This window comes from Halyomorpha halys, unplaced genomic scaffold, assembly GCF_000696795.3.
Source record: "Halyomorpha halys isolate HHAL.00 unplaced genomic scaffold, Hhal_1.1 Scaffold501.1, whole genome shotgun sequence".
NCBI classification, from domain to species: Eukaryota; Metazoa; Arthropoda; class Insecta; order Hemiptera; family Pentatomidae; genus Halyomorpha; species Halyomorpha halys.
The window spans coordinates 42,669-57,209 of NW_027105273.1; the positions used below are offsets into that span (position 1 = coordinate 42,669).

The window sequence follows — 14,541 nt, forward strand, 5'->3', positions numbered from 1 at the left end:
GGTTCCTTCCCAAGATTTTCAAGTGTATATGAAACATACTACATATTTACTTATTGTATTATTTTGTACAGTTGTAAATTACAATAAATAAGTAATTAAAAAAAAAAAACCTTTTTATTTATTTAATTATTTTTTGTTGTATGAAAGTTAAGAATTATCAATTTTTTATTACAGGTTCAATATCTCAGAAAGCATATAAAAAGGTTATTTAAATTAGAGTAAATTTGATCCCTTGATATGTTCGATAGCACCTAAAATAATGAGGTGTAAAAAAAAATGACCGTTTCATCAAATTCGAAATTTCAAAGGATTGTAAATATTTTAATCCTATTTAATACTTACCAGTACTTAATAATCCCTTATTAGAGCATTCTCTAAGCTTGTTTAATCCCATTCGACTTCTTTAAAAAAAGCCTCAGTTTAATTATTTGTTTAAATGTTCCTTATGTAACCGATCTAGCCCGAACCCGATATTATTCCTTCCATAATAAACTCCCTAACCACCCAAACCCACTCGTTTCTAACCTTGCTTCCTCTTCCATTCCTGCCAATCCTCCAAGGCGCCTGAAAAGAAGATGGCCTCGTGACCTTATATTGTAAACTGTTTTAGAGTTCTACTACTGGGTAGTTTCTCTACATCCTGTATCATATCATATGTCATTATGATCAAATTTACTGGTTGTATTTTTTTATACAGTACTAAATATCAACAAATAAATAAAAAAAAAAAAAAATTATTTGTTTCAAAGAAGCATGACAGTGCCATTCAGGCATTAATGGTAAAGAGATTTCAAAGCCGCTGAAGCAACTCGTGAAATTATTCATCACCATGGGGACGGTGTTCAGGAACCTATTGAGTCAAATTCGTCCACAAGTACTTGCGAACTTGATAGGGAGTGTGGTGTGTCGAAAGATACTGTTAGTCGTAATCTTCTCCTGGTGAATAAGAGCAGTTGATTGGTCCCTCAAGAACTTACTCCTCAGCAATCAGCAATCACTTCCCGTATAACGATGACTCATATGAACATTTAGTAAGTAAATATGTGAGCAAAATGAAAATTATTTAAAATTAAAGTTATGAAAAAAATGTTTCAAAATTTGGGATGAAATAACTGAATTTTTTTCCTCTGGACTTTTGTTCCAATATGAGTGACCGATGAAGCTGCAACAGAAGCACACACGCTCCCGGGATGGGACAATGTATTTCAAATCAAAGCCCAGCCATTAACTAAAAATTTAAAAAGAAGGTCAAGTCCTACAATAAGTAAATGTGATATGTTTCAGAACACATAATAATCTTGAGATGGAACCACCTATTGGTGGTACTTCAATCATTGCTTTAGATTAGAAGATCCCCTGACCATCTTCTTTTCAGACACCTTGGAGGATTATCTGGGATTTTCAAGGGTGAGGGATTAAGAAATGATGGGTTTGGATGGGTAAGGATTTTGGCGGCGTCTTCGGGATCTTCCGGTGTCCGCGGTGGGGGCAGCAGAAAATGAGACCTCAGACCCCGCCTTTATACAAACTCAAAAAAGAGCAGAAAATATTGGATTATATAAATCCGACAATTATAATCACTATAATTTTGTAAAGTAATTGTAATTACTCTATAAAATTACAATAATTATAATTACAGATTTGATCTGTTTTGGTGTCATTACAATTATAATTACTTGTAATTGTAGTCCCACAATTAAAATTACAGTAGTTCATCAAGTAATTGTAGGAAAACAATTATAAGTAATTATAATTGTATTGTAATAAAATTCCAAAATAAAGTAATTGTAATTACTTTTTGCCGAACTATGGTGTCGTTTATCACACTTATAGCTAGCGAGATGTATTCTAAACAGTAGCTTCACTGTTGCAATAAGTACTGTCGCATATCAAATAAACATTCATGAGTTTTATTTATCTGTATAATTTCAAGATGGTTAACCTTTCATTAAAATTATTGCTATGACTAAACCGTTATTGTATAGCTAGCAGATCGTTACTCGATCATAATCAACTGGCCACTGACACGCGGTTCAAGAACCTGCTTATGGCATAAGTTAACGACAACATTATTAATTGCTTTACGAAATGAAATATCCTTGGGGGAAAATAATTTTTTTATTTTATCTTTTTTTTTGTTATTTATGGAAGGTATCTCTAGCAATCGATGTGTCTCTAGAATGATGCCTTGAGATCTTTCAAAGGATATATATATATTTTACCCAGTATTTGACCAAACGTTATCATAAATGATAATGATTGGAGAAGATGGTCGGGAGGTGCGGTCAGCAAAGAAACAACATAAATAAATAAAAAAAATATTTATTTATGCAGACGTTTCGACCTGATTTTCAGGTCTTCATCAGGCCTATAAAACAAAAGACAACAACCATCATTTAGAGAGAAAAAAGTTTATTAATAACTATGGACAAAGATAGTAGTAGGTTGATTACATTATACATTATTTCTCTCTAAATGTTGGTTGTTGTCTTTTTGTTTTTATAGCCCTGATGAAGACCTAAAATTCAGGTCGAAACATCGGCATAAATAAATATTTTTTGTTTTTTTTTTTTAAATAAATAATTCAAATTCTATCCATTATAGTCTCAAAACCTTTTATTGCTCTTATAAGTCCGACGTTTCGGCCAATCCGGCCATCTTCAGGGACAATCTACTTAATACAACTTTTAAATTATATAATTTAAATTTGAAAAGCTTGTATTTAGTTTGTAGACTGATATTAATTGTAAAAGAATACTCTGGGAAAAAAAAAAATGTTATCTTTCTATTATATTGTATCATATCAAAAAATGTAATTTATAAATTTATATATGTCCGATCACGGATTGATCAGTATGCTGTGTAATGTAGCAACCCGATGTATTTGGGCAGCATGATTGAATAAATTTCTTTCTCCTCTCTAGATTGTCCCTGAAGATGGCCAGATTGGCCGAAACGTCGGACTTATAAGAGAAATAAAAGGTTTTGAGACTTAATAGATAGAATTTAAATTATTTATTTTAAAAAAATTATCAGTCTCAAGAAAATATTAAGATTATAAATTAAATATTTTTTTTATTTATTTATGTTGTTTCTTTGCTGACCGCACCTCCCGATCATCTTCTCCAATCAGTAATCTACGGTCAACTATCTACACCTCATAAATGATAATGGTTGAGCTAGGGGAAAACAAATAGGTTTTACTGTAGTTTTGAGGTTTTGTCAAAACTATAAACATAATTGATAATATACAGTAATTAAGGAATAATTTTTGTCTCCTTCCTAAATTAATTTAATAATGTATTTTTTTATATATTCGTTCGTTCGTTCATGTTTAATGGCGTAAAACTTCATTAAGTCATCACCATAAAACTTTATCTAGTCATCACTGCCATTTATTTAAACATATCATTATTCCGTGTCATTTATTCTAACAGAAAATGAGTGTGCCGATTGAGGAATGAGCTCAGAATGTCGTATAGGTACTTTGTAGTGTCCACCCGCTTTAGCTTGTATAGGAGACCTTGATGCCAGACCTTATCGAACGCTTGTTGGAAGTCCAAGAAAGTTACCAGGGTACTTCGTTAATGAAGATAATCCTTGCAAACTGCCCTGCAGATACAGGAAGTGATAAAATATTTAATATATAAAAGGCAGAGGAAGGAAGCAGACCTTGGCCGTGGAGATGGCCGTAGGTCAGCCGGTGCCTGTTAAATCTCAGTCAAGGAGGCCGAGTCCAGCCGCTCTCTTTTAATTATTGACCCCTAAAATCGATCTTACACGTTTATCAAATCTAATTTAACCTCATATCGAATATGAAAATATTAATGATAAGCTGTTCGTTAAGTATCACCGATTAGTTATTAACATAAACCATTCTACTTGTACATATATGATAATGTAACCCACAAAGAACGAATACATCAGAACAAGATAAAGATTGCCGATGTTTAAATACGCAAGTTGTTATTGTATAGCCATTTCTCCTTTCCTAACTAAGACTCCTTAGTTAGATGTAACAGAGCAGAGTTGTCCAACTTGAATGAGGTTGCCGGGTCAAATAATAATTATACTAAATTTTTAACTTTAAAATATCAACAAGCTTGAATTGTAAGGTAAAGTTGTTAATAAAACCAAAATTAGTAATATTTCTTTATATTAGCCAAGTATTTGTTATACACAAACAAGGAAAATATAAAGACAAAATATTTTTATCATTTATCAATCGACACAAACATCGCAATGACAATCAAAATTATATTTAGTGAGAACATTGTAGTCTACCAACTGCGTACACTAACGAACGAATAAACTCTAATTCTGTTATAGCCAACTTCATGAGATAAAGAAAAGACATATCAGAAATTTTATTTTTATTTTGGTTTTTTATAAACTTCATCGACGAAATTACACATTCGTGCTTCCAAACATTGATAACATTTTAGTCCTAAATTTCGCAACTTGGGTAAACAACTTAAGAGCTATAAATCTCTACATTAATTTAATTAACTTATAAACCAGCAAATTTTGTATATGTTTGTTGATATTCAATTTTAAATTTTTTTTCAAAAGAAAGGCATTTCAAAATATTTTTTTTTATACAAAGTTAGACAACCCTGTTAAAGATATATATCTAAGCAAACTCCTCACCTTTATATATTAGTATAAATAAGTATTACTCATTTGATTTACTTAAACACTTTAATTATTCATTTATATAGTTTTCAGGGTAAGGTCTTAATTGATATTATAAATTAAATATTTACGTCTAAATATGCTTCCTGCACGGGAGTCTTCCTCGATGTTGAACAAGCTTTTGATCGAGTCTGGCATCCTGGTCTGCTCTATAAACTTAGTCAATTCCTACCCCCAACATATTTCCTTATAATCCGCTCCTACCTCACTGATAGAACCTTTAAAGTAAATCATAACCTAGCCTACTCATCTCTCTTTTCTCAGTCCGCCGGTGTTCCTCAAGGTAGTATCTTAGGTCCCATTCTTTATACGGTTTATACAGCTGACATCCCAACCCACCCTAACACAGTGCTAACAACATACGCTGATGACACATGTATACTTTCTGTAAACAACGACCCAACTAATGCATCACAAACACTACAGGCACACATAACATCTATTGAAGAATAGTGTAAAAACTGGAGAATGAAAATAAATCCTGAAAAATCCCACCAGATCACCTTTACTCTCCGTCGTAAACCTCTGCCCTCCTGTCCTACAGTATCCTTTCTAGATACACCACTAACGCCTGTTGAACAGACTCCATCTTGACAAGAGACTTACTTGGAATCCACACACAAGACTGAAACGACAAGAAACTGCTCGTAGATTCCGATTGATACAACACTTACTTGACAAACGCTCTATATGCCCTAATAGAGCAGTTTACATTCAATGCTTCCCGAGATACATTTTTAAAAAGTAACATTTTATCAAATGTGTACTAAATAATCAGTAGTTAGTGTATTTATTGTGGGAAATCTTTACCTGAGGAACCAACAGATGTAGTTTAGTTAAAGTAGTTTATGACGTTTATCTTCATAGGAGTAGTAGTTTTTATATATGCTCATATAAATTCATTTCTATTTGGTAAGGCCAAATGTCAAATTGCAAAATTCATATTTATATGAAAATATAAAAACTACTAACACTACGAAAATAAACGTCATAAACTACTTTATAGTACATAAAACTATCTCTAATTTTATTACGCATATATTGGCAACAGTACGTCCAATGGTTCTTCAGATAAACATTTCTCAAAATAAATTAACTAACAACTGATTTTTCAGTATATATTTCAGAAATTATCATAATTTATTATCATTATAAAAAGTGAAAAAATAAAGATAGGTGGAAAGAAAACAAACGTAAATATCATCAAAGTAGGTTCTAGATGATAATATTAGCATCAGAAAATTGTTAATATTATTACCGAAACCTATAATATCCCTTAGAAATATGTATTCATCTGTATTAAATTAAAAATAAACTGCTAAAGTTAATTAACAATATTTGAACCAATGGATAGAATTTTAAAATATAAAATCTTAAACTAGAGTTAATTATTGAATCCCTAGTTTGGGGAAATACTTTAATAATTAAAACACGAAGGACACAAATATACATCTGTTGGTAGCACAAATGCCCTTTGATTTGTGCCAAAACTGTGAATTGTTTATATTATAATATTGTTTTATACGGGAAAATGTGGGCTTAGTTAGCACTCGGTTCAATAGATTTTTTGTTTTTATTTTTGATATATTTTTTTTTAGTATATTTATGGCTATTTAGAACTGCACATTATTATACATTTAGTAAATTTAATCGAATTTAAAATGGAGTGATACAAGCGTTTATAAAAACTACCCATTGGTAGCCTTGTAATGACGTTTTACATTAGCAGGTCTCGTGACCATCTTCTTTTCAGGCACCTCTGAGGATTGTCAGGAATGGAAGAGAAAGCAAGGTCAGAAACTATTGGGTTTGGGTGATTAGGGAGTTTATAATGAAAGGAATGATATCTGGTTCGGGCTAGATCATATGGAATATTAACGTCTTTATGTATGATTTTATTTGTTGTTTCGATTATGCGTGGTAGAAACAGTAACGATATATTTAAACGATAATCTTGATTTGGTATAGATTTTCCAGTGTACAGAGGAACTACTCAATTCAGTGATTGCTAGCAGACAACAGTACGTCCAATGGTTGTCCAGTGTACAATTTTTTTTTTTAATAATTTATTTGTTATTTACAACTGTATACACATATATACAACAAGCAAATTTTCTTTATGTGACATAGTGACATGATACAAACATGTGGAGAATTTACTCACTGATAGAACTCCAATAACAATTCTAGAGGAGAAGATCTCGAGGCCATCTTCTTTTCAGACGCCTAGGAGGATTATTAGGTAATGAAGGAGAAGCCAGGCTAGAAACAAGTGGATTTGGGTGGTTGAGAAGTTTATTATGGAAGGAACGGTATCTGGTTCTGGCCAAATCGGCAACATATGGAACATTGAGGTCCTGATGTATGATTTTATTTGTGACAAAGTAAGGAGTATTGAGGATTTTACGAAGAATTTCGTATTGTAAGGATTAGATATGAGAGGAATTCAAAGGTCTAGAGGAGCCCCAAAGCTCAACTTCGTATGTCCATATTGGCCTTATTACAGTCATGTAGATCAGTCTTTTATAATGAATTGGAAGTTTAGACAGCACACCTTTTCAACGGGTCGATCTCAAATTGAAACCGAAAAGGTTCCTTTCTCAAGCGCACTCTCGTTACTGATCACAGAGAAAAATTTTGTAGATACAAAATGAATAAAATTTTGTTTGCGTTAGTGACATTCTCAGGGAGTAGATCAGTGAATAAGAATGAATACTACAATTTCCTTTGTTGAAGTTCGAGTCCGGCTGGCAGGAAATTATTTATTCTAATACTTTCGCGGTGCATCTTCAAGGACAGGAGTCCTACCTGGGGCTCACCCAGCCTCTATAAAATTAGGGGGGGGGGGACTTGGTCGTAGCAGTACAGTTAAACAAAAAATAAATAAAAATGATTTTCTGTAAAAACCCGAAAGTTTTCGGTGAATAAAAAAGTGCCAAAAGTTTGAGATTTTTTTATGGTAGGAGGGTGAGAAAATCACCAAGGTCTCGGAAAAATATCTATCAGCATACATCAGATTCGGGTTCAGTGGCCTCAATAATAAGAGATCAATAATCACGACCGCAAAAAAACTTTCCACTATTCAGGATTTTTTGTCCTAATTTGATTGGATTAAACATTTCTGGAAAATAACCACTCTAAAATAGCGTTTTTAAGATGTTTCTTTTATTTTTTTTTGTAATATTTTCAGATAGTAGCATACGCTTGCTGCACTCCTGACATACTCTTGTGATACTCCAGCCACAAAGTTCAATTACTTTAGTGAGTCTTTTTTCATCAATTGGAAGCGAGGAACGTTTGTCTTTTAAGTGTTGAAATAGTCAGATTCTATTGTCTTTTCAGTCTTGTATGAATATGGAAAGTTAGTCGTTTCTCCATATTTGATCTTAGGTAGTGAATTTCTTCTAAAGAGATAAGTGCATGGTAATAAATCAAAAATTGAAAATTATTTTTAGGAAGGATTAAAATAAATCTTAGCCCAAAGTTTTTTTTTTTTTAAATTAAACAAGTTTCCAGAAAATAATGCAAAAGTAAAACATTTAAAACTTGATGTTCTATTTCTGAAAAAAAATTATAAATCAACAGTTAACAAATTACTTACGAAGAGCAGACCGGGCACCGACGACAAAGAGCAAAAGCACACTGAGGCGAAAAAACATGACTAGCGATAAAAGCGAGGATGCTACCTTTTTATATTACTAACAGTTCAAGGAAATTAGTCTCTTGTGTCCAATTAAAAAAAAGTTGTAATTAAGGGATGTGAATTGGTCAGTTTATGGACAATTATTTTAATTATCTTATACGTGGAATTGACTTCGCATGCGAGAGACATACAAAACGAAATAAAATCTTCGGTAAGATATTTATCAAGGGTACATGAATATAAATAAAAAGGAGATAAATGAATAATGATGATGGTATTCCCTTGGAGCGAACAATAGTTTTTTATTTCAGACTATAGATTATTCCTTTATAAGATTTTAGTGCCAGAATTTCATTGATTTGAATGTATGCCTGTAAAGTTTGGGGAGCGACCCCTTTACGAAAAGGAAAAAATTACAATATTTTCAAAATAAAGACGTAAAAATTGCAGTGGATGCTCCTTGGTTTGTCAGAAATAGGCAATTACATCGAGAATTATAAATAGAGTCGATAGAGGATTACATCAAAAAAAGGTTCCTAAAGTTCCACTCCCAGTTACCGACAGTTAAAGGAGCAATGACCTATAACTTGGGAAATCCAACCTCAACTCGAAGACTGAAGCCCAGGCTGCTGCAGGACATTCTGTTATAAGTTCTATACCTATCAGTTCTGTTATTGTCATTCTAAAATTTTATTTTATGTTAATTTTTTTTTCTCTCCATCTTTTATTTAAATTAATTTTTTTTTTCATTAAAAGTCAATTATTTAATTTAATTTCATCTTTTATTAAGAATTATTATTATAACGTTGTATATAGTTAGGAGTATCTTTTGTATGAGAGTATAATCCCTCCTCCGTAATCAATTGTTAAAAAAAATGTAGCAGACAACAGTATGTCCAATGGTTGTCCAGTGTACAATTTTTTTTTTTAATAATTTATTTATTATTTACAACTGTATACACATAGATACAACAAGCAAATTTTCTTTAGGTGACATAGTGACATGATACAAACATGTGGAGAATTTACCCACTGATAGAACTCCAATAACATTTCTAGAGAAGATCTCGAGGCTATCTTCTTTTCAGACGCCTAGGAGGATTATTAGGTAATGAAGGAGAAGCCAGGTTAGAAACAAGTGGATTTGGGTGGTTGAGAAGTTTATTATGTAAGGAACGGTATCATATGGCCAAATCGGCAACATATGGAACATTGAGGTGCTGTTGGATGACTTGATTTGTGACAAAGTAAGGATATGTGTCTTTTCATTCCAAACTCCTTAACCATCCTAACCCATTAATTCTTAATCTTTCATCCTTGACAATCCCTGATAATCCTCCGAGGCGTCTGAAAAGAAGATGGCCACGGGACCTTCTAATTGGGGAAAACCCATGAAAAAAAAAGAAAAAGGGGAAAAAAAGGAGAGAAAGAAAAAAAAGATAAAAGAACCAAAGAGATGAAACAAAAAAGAAGAAGAAAAAAGTCATGTTCTCTTCTTCAAAAAGTCATATTGTGTTATATATTGCTAATGTTTATAATTATTACTGTATACCTGCCTAGGCTTATTTATCCTAAGAGTAAAAATATTGTCTGATTAGACTAAAATATTTATGCTGTGTGACTAGCAACCCAGAGAACTTGGGCAGCTTAACTTCGTATTTTAATAAAGTTTTTCCTTCTGGGATGAAGAAGGAAATGTTAGAGAAGTGTGGAATGTATATTAATGATTATTTTTATTTTATTGAAACAATGTTTATATTATCTGAATGTAGTGCCTTGTTACTATGGTTATACTTCATTTATAGGGTTGCTATGAAAACATTACAAAACAATTCTGACGACAAAAATTCATTAATTCAGTATTAGTACAAAATTAAATGTCTAAAATTATTATCTGTAAATGTTCGGAATATTTGACTTTAGGAGAAAGCATAGGTTGTTCATAAAAGAGATGTAATTTCTTAAATAAACAATAAAAAAATAATTTAAAATTTAAAATATGAATATAAACATAAATTTAAAATACATTGGATTGTTATGAGCCCTAATAGAGCTATTTACGTCCAATAGTTCTAGATATATAGCTTTTTAAAAAATCTACTGAAAGATTAGTAATTAATTTATCTTGAGAAATCTATATCTCAGGAACTATGCGACGTAATTAGCACTCAAATTAAAGCAAGTTTAACGTACTATACAGTAGTTTATGATCTTTACCTTCGTAGGAATAATAGTTTTCATGATATTTCCTAAAATAAATTGATTTATAATTGTTCGGACAATAAGTTTGAGATTTGAAAAACTTTATTTCAAAAACCATAGGACGTACAGATATCTGCCAGCACTGAAATTAAAGCTAGTTAAATTTACTATAAAATAGTTTATAACTTTTATCTTTGTAGGAGTAGTAGTTTTTATGATATTTGACAAAATAAATTCACAAACTTTTAATTTATAGTTGTTCGTATAAAATGTTTGATTTTTTAAAAAATATATCTCTAGATCCATAAGACGCACATATGTCTGCCAGCAATCAAAATAAAGGAAATTTAACTTACTTTAAAGTAGTTTATGACACTTATCCTCGTAGGGATAGTAGTTTTTATGATATTCGCATATGAATATAAATTTGGTAAATGAAAATTTGTCCCAACAACTATAAATCAATTTATTTCAGCAAATATAATTAAAACTACTACTCCTACGACGATAAACGTATTAAACTACTTCATAGCCCATTAAACTAGATTTAATTTGAGTGCTAACAGACATCTGTACAACAAATGGTTTTTGAGATATAAATTTTTCAAAATAAATTCACTAATTACTGATCTTTCAGTACGTTCCGTACCACATTTTTATGAAACATTGCTTTTTAAAAAGATATATCTAGAGAACTATTGAACATAAATAGCTCTATTTGGGCTTACAGTTTAGCAAATTTAGTTTACTTTAAATAATGTTCTCTTAGATTTTCTATTGCTGAAGGTAGTTTTAAAGATACAGAGCTCCGAATTATTTTTAAAAATTAAAATTATTAATTATTTTTAACGTTTTGAAACAGCCACCATTTTTTATTCCCCCTATGTATACTTGGCAGACTCATCAATTTTAGCTAGTAATTATATTTTGACTAGTTTTCATTAAAGAAATCAAATATTGGGGTGAAATAACTACTTTTTTTTTCTCCTCTTGGGCTCTTGTACTATACCTACTGATCAAAGGTTGTGGAGGCCTGCTGGTATCTGCTCACATCTTCAACTGGAGTCAGAACTAATTAATTTATACACTGCTATTTCAACAAATGTTTACCAATATTTATTCATCTTTATCTTATTTAATTTATAGTTTAAAATTGGCTAATTTGAGATAAAGCAATGCATTGATTAACATATGATGTCGATTATTCAACATGTAAAAAAAAAATAGTGGTTCCAGTTAACTGTGAAAAACTCTTTCTGATTTTTTATGCTATATAAGTATATACATTTAATAAAAATCAATTTATCTGATCACTATGTAAATATCAATACATGATTAATCAAACTCACTAATTACTTGATATTTTTTGGTTAATAATATATGCTTATGTAAATACACAATTTGCTTTTTATAATTTTAATTACAAATTGATTCCAGAAACCTGACTACCATGTCTATCATATGATTTTTTGATTGAAAAAACCTTGCTCTTTCTATCTAATTAATTTTCTTGTTTGAGACAGATTTCTTTGGAAGCTATAAAAAAAATATTCATTTAGTCTCAACACTTTTTTATTATCATTACACTCCTAAGTTTCATCCTTTCCGGTTGTTTTCAAGGATCTTATTACCCTATCACAGCCAAAACATTGTTAATAAATATAATTGCAGGCCATTTTCCCTTTGTCAATTATTTATCATTAGTTAATTTTATTTAAGACTTCTTAAATTACAAAAACATTATGAACTAATAAATTAATATTCATTACAACGTCTAAAATACCCATTATTCTTACAGTTACAATTATTACATTCACTAGTTTACAATCTCAATTTCATTTGCTCACTTTATCAACTGAATACACTAATGAAATTGAAATTGTAAACTAGTAAATGTAATAATTGTAACTGGAAGATTACTGATTGACCGTGTGTATCAATAAATGATATATGGTCTGGGTGCAGTCAAATTAAACTCAAATAGTAATATTTTGTACTATTTTTATTTGAGCCAACATTTCACCCCAAGAGCAGGGCTAAAAAAGATACAAACACTTTAATTTATTTTGAGTTTTAATTTATTTAAGATTAACATTATTTATCAATCTACAGGTGTACCTCAGGGTAGTATTCTTGGTCTTATCCTTTATACAATTTTTACAATTGACATCCCAACCCATCCTAACACTATCCTCGCCCTGTATGCCAATGGCACATGTCTATTATCACTGAATAATGACTCTTTATTTTTATCCCAAACCCTCCAATCCCACACCGACCTTGAAGAATGGTTTCAAAACTGGAGGGTTAAAATAAATTCCAATAAATTACATTTACCCTTCCTTGAAAACCCATGAGTCCCTGCCCCTTTAATAATACCCTACTTATTCCTGTCCTAACAGATCCATTACCTAGGATTACATCTTGGAATCCACATATAAGACTGAAAAGACAGGAAACTGCTTTTCGATTCCAACTTATTACTTATTAATACTTACTAGACAAACGATCTAAACTTCCAACATATTACAAGATACTCATTTATATGACTATAATAAGGCCTATTTGGACTTAGGGAGTTGTGCTTTGAGACTCCATTAAACCATTGAATTCCTCTCATATCCAATCCTTACAATTTAAAATCCTTAATGCTCCTTGCTTTGTCACAAATCAAGTCATCATGACATCAATGCCTCATATATTGCTAACCGATGGTTCATATGTGGCCAGAACCTTCCAAAGAGGGGGAGTATTTTTCGATATAGAGCAGGCTTTTGATTGAGTATGGCACCCGGGACTGCTTTACAAACTCCATAAATTCCTACCTCCTACATAATTTCTCATCATCGGTTCCTTTCTTACTAATAGATTATTCCAAGTAAACCACGATTCCTATTCATCCCTCTATTTTCAATCTGCTGGTGTTCTTCAAGGTAGTATCCTCGGTCCCATCCTCTACACCGTCTATACAGCTGACATCCTAACACTATCCTTACCACGTATGCTGATGACACATGTGTGCTCACAGTTAATAACCTTTGATTGCTTCCCAAACTCTCCAGTCCCATATCACAACCCTCAAAGAATGGTGTCAAAATTGGAGGATAAAAATAAATCCCAACAAATCCCCTTTACTCTTTGTCGTAAACCAACCGACTGCCCTACAGTATTCTTTACTAATGTGCCTCTTACCCCTGTAGAACAGATTCGTTATCTCGGACTACACCTAGAAAAACGACTAACCTGGAATCCTCACACAAGACTGAAAAAACAGGAAGCTGCACGCAGATTCCGACTATTACAGCACTTACTAGACAAACTGTCTAAACTTCCAACTTTCCATTACAAGACTGATCTACATGACAATAATCAGGCCCATCTGGACATACGGAGTTGAGCTTTGGGGCTCCACTAAACCATCGAATTCCTCTAGTATCCAATCCAAAATCCTTATTTTGTTACTAATAAAACCATCTATAAATAAAGACCTAAATGTTCCTTATGTAACCGATCTAGCCTGAACCTGATATCATTCCTTCCATTATAAACTCCCTAACCACCCAAACCCACTAGTTTCTAACCTTGCTTTCTCTTCCATTCCTGGCAATCCTCCGAGGCACCTGAAAAGAAGATGGCCTCGTGACCTTATATTGTAAAATGTTTTTAGAGTTTTACTACTGGGTAGATTCTCTGCATGCTGTATCATATCATTATGATCTTGCTTCAAATTTGCTTATTGTATTTTATATACAGTTGTAAATGTCAATAAATAAATTTTAAAAAAAAAGAACCTTTCATGATAAACAACCAAAACCCACTTGTTTCTAACATGGCTTCTCTTTCATTACCTAATAATCCTCCTAGGCATCTGAAAAGAAGATGGCCTTGAGATCTTCTCTAGAAATGTTATTGGAGTTCTTTCAATAGGTAGATTCTCCACATGTCTATAACATGTCATTGTAATATAACTCACATCACATTTACTTGTATATCCTTAATAA

General features: G+C 31.7%; 1 long non-coding RNA gene across 1 annotated transcript in view; it reads right to left on the reverse strand.

Moving 5' to 3' along the window:
- Positions 1-8,387, reverse strand: part of LOC136796432 (uncharacterized) — a 12,494-nt gene extending 4,107 nt beyond the window's left edge. The window contains exon 1 of the long non-coding RNA XR_010844141.1: positions 8,297-8,387. This is a non-coding gene — a long non-coding RNA (uncharacterized lncRNA). The remainder of the gene's footprint in view (positions 1-8,296) is intronic.
- Between the last annotated feature and the right edge of the window lie 6,154 nt (positions 8,388-14,541).